General features: G+C 44.8%; 1 pseudogene; it reads right to left on the bottom strand.

The window, feature by feature from the left end:
- Positions 1-866: 866 nt before the first annotated feature.
- Positions 867-2,144, bottom strand: LOC131919956 (adenosylhomocysteinase-like; annotated as a pseudogene).
- Between the last annotated feature and the right edge of the window lie 940 nt (positions 2,145-3,084).

Here is a 3,084-nt window from a genome sequence, read left to right as displayed (position 1 = left end):
TGGGGGAAATTAAAATGTGGATAAAAATGGTAACACATGGAAAGCAATTACTCATAATTAGAGGCACTCTCCAGAAATTTCAGATGTTTCTTACCTTTGTTATACAGATAAAACTGCTTTGAAATGAATCTTGAAGGTCTTGGTATTTTTTTTTCTTTAGGCACTAGAAATTTTATTTAATCCACCATCCTTTGTTGACATTCTAAACATTGTATAAACATTAGAAACCAAATGAATCTCTTTGTGACCCAGGCTTGTGATAGGAACCATCAATTACACAATCATGACAGACCTTTGTCTATTTGTTTTTCTGGCCCTTTCAATCTCTAGCTGTCACTTGTCCTTTCTTGATTATCTCTTAATCTACTCTAACCCCTGTGAAATAGGGACCAAAGGTACCAACTTCAGTATTCTGAGATTGAAAAGACAGGCCAAGAGTAAATAAGCCAAGCTCTGAGGAACCTTCAAACTCCAATAGTTCCTGCCCTTTGGCCCAGCTCCTTCTCAGTTCCCAGACTGAGAATCCAGCAGATCTGTAAACCAAGCACATGGATATAAAGACCAAATGAAGGCCTGGATGGTAAACATGGGCTTGTGACCACCACTAGCAACATCCAGCCTCAGGACTTCCACTATTCCCAAGCTCATGTCCCCTGTGGATGGCTCTCATGCATCTCTTGACTGGGAACTCTCGGTTCCCCTAGCCACACCACAGGGATACAACAGAGGCCAAACACAGAGTGACCAGCCCCACTGGAGCAAACACTGGCAAAGCCACTGCAAAGTTGGTGACATTTGCTCTTGGGAAAGAGAGGTGGGGCCTGGAATAAGGATGGTGGTTGGAAGGTGAAGGGCAGTCCTGGCTCTCAGTAGCAGTAACGATCTGGCTTGAAGGGACCATCACTGGATATGATCAGGTATGGGGCCTGCTCCTCAGTCAACTTAATCAGCTTCACATTCAGCTTGCCCAGGTGGGCTTCGGCCTCTGCCTCATCCAGCTTCCTTGGTAGAAAGTGAACCCCAGTGGGTGTTTATCTGAGTGGGTCCACAGCTTAATCTTTGCCATCACCTGGTCTGTGAAGGAGTTGCTCATCATGAAGCTAGGGTGGCCCATGGCACAGCCCAGGTTGACCGGCCAGCCTTCAGCCAGCAGGATGATGCTGTGCCCACTCTTCAGCCAGGAGCAGTCCACCCAGGGCTTGATGTTCACCTTCTCTACAACATTCTCATTGAGCCACTTCACACTGATCTTCACTTTGAAGTGTCCAGTGTTACACACAACGGCATCATTCTTCATCTGTTTAAAGTTAGAGCCAAGAATGATATCAACAGAGCCTGTGGTGGTGACAAAGATGTTGCCCTCCTTACAGGTCTTGTCCATAGTGGCCACCTAATAGCTCTCCATGGAAGCTTGCAGTGCATTGATGGGGTCAATCTTGGTAAGAGTGACTCGAGTCCTGGAACCCTTCAGGGCCTGGGCATAGCCCTTGCCCACATCACCATGGTCTGCTACCACTGCCACCTTGCTCACAATGATCATATCTATGGCCAGTTTGATACCATCTATCAGGAACTCCCAGAAACCATAGTGGTTGTCAGACTTTCTGTTGGTAATGGAATGGTTGATGCTGATTGCAGGCATCTTCAGTATCCAATTGACCATCATCTGGTAGAGGTTGTGGACCCCAACTGTGGTCTCCTCAGAGATGCCTCAGATGCCTGACAGAAGCTGTGGGTATTTGGTGTGAATGAGGTTAGTAGAGTCACCACCATCATCCAGAATTATGTTGAGGGGTCCATCTTTGAGGTGCAATGTCTGCTCAATGTACTACAGATACTCCTCATCTGTTTCATCCTTCCAGGCATACAGTGGAAGGCTAGCCTTGACAATGGCAGCCACAGCTTTGGTCCTGAATAGAGATGTTGCAGCTGGGTCACTGCACCTCAGAATTCAGGGCCATGAGAGTCTTTATGAGGATAGCAGCCTCCACAGTCATGTGAAGGCAGCCAGCAATGTGACCACCCTTCAGTGGCTTGCTGCATGTGCGTCAAACCTGGCATCTCATTCTTGGCTATGTCCAAGGCCTTTCATCCCCAGGTAGCAGTCTGATGCCCCTGACTTTGTAGGGCAGTTTGTCACACATGCTGGCAGCACTTCTGATGAACTCAGTGAAGGGGACCAGGCAGCGTGGGGCCATTTCTTTCAACATTAATCCTATTAGCCAGTTTGAGTCAAATGTAAACATTCAAACCTAAGTCCACCTCTCACCAAGCATGTTACTCAGGTTGCACTGCCCTCTGAGTCTAAATTTCTTCGTGTGTAAATGGGTATATTAGTAAAAAATATTATTGTCCCATAGCACTGCTATAAAGATTGATATGACTTGATATACAGAAACAATTAGACAACTTCTAACACAGTTCACTGTGTGCATATTTACTGTTATTACTCACAATTGATGCTCAAAGAATGTCTGTTGAACTAAATTCCCATCCAAATTAAAACACTACACAGCAACTCCAATCAAATAGTCCAAATCTTCTCATGTTTAATGAACATGAAGGACCTAAGACAGTAACTAAGTCACAGTTAAGTTGCAAAGCCTGTAGTTAAAAAGTAAGAAATCATTCGTGTAGTGTTGTCAGAGGAGCTCTGTGATCCCCATGTCCCTCCCATCATCAGCACCCTACTGCCCAATGCTCAGTTGACAGCACTTGGGCAAAGCTGCAAAGGTCTTTTTGTAAACAGCAGGACATGCAGATATGTATGAAAATGGAGCCAACCACTTAGAACTGGGTGGGGAATTAACATAATAAATACCTACTGACACTTTAATGATATTGCTTTTATATTCTTTAGATTACTCGCCTAGCTTCAGAAGTAGTGGAAATTGTATTAGCTAAAGAAGAAACATGACAGCAGAGTAGAGCTGGAGGGTGCTAGGAAAAGGTGGAGGGGAATAAATTGCTGACTTAATTCTTTTCAGAGGCTAGTACACCTCTGTCATGTCACACTGCCATCAAGAGCATTTTAAAACAAGAAGTTTCAACTTCAAGGTATATGTGGTAATGTGTTTAGCGTTT

Source organism: Peromyscus eremicus, chromosome 9 (genome assembly GCF_949786415.1).
Source record: "Peromyscus eremicus chromosome 9, PerEre_H2_v1, whole genome shotgun sequence".
Lineage (NCBI taxonomy): Eukaryota > Metazoa > Chordata > Mammalia > Rodentia > Cricetidae > Peromyscus > Peromyscus eremicus.
The sequence above is the reverse complement of the archived record's forward strand: the minus strand, read 5'-3'. Positions and strand labels throughout refer to the sequence as shown.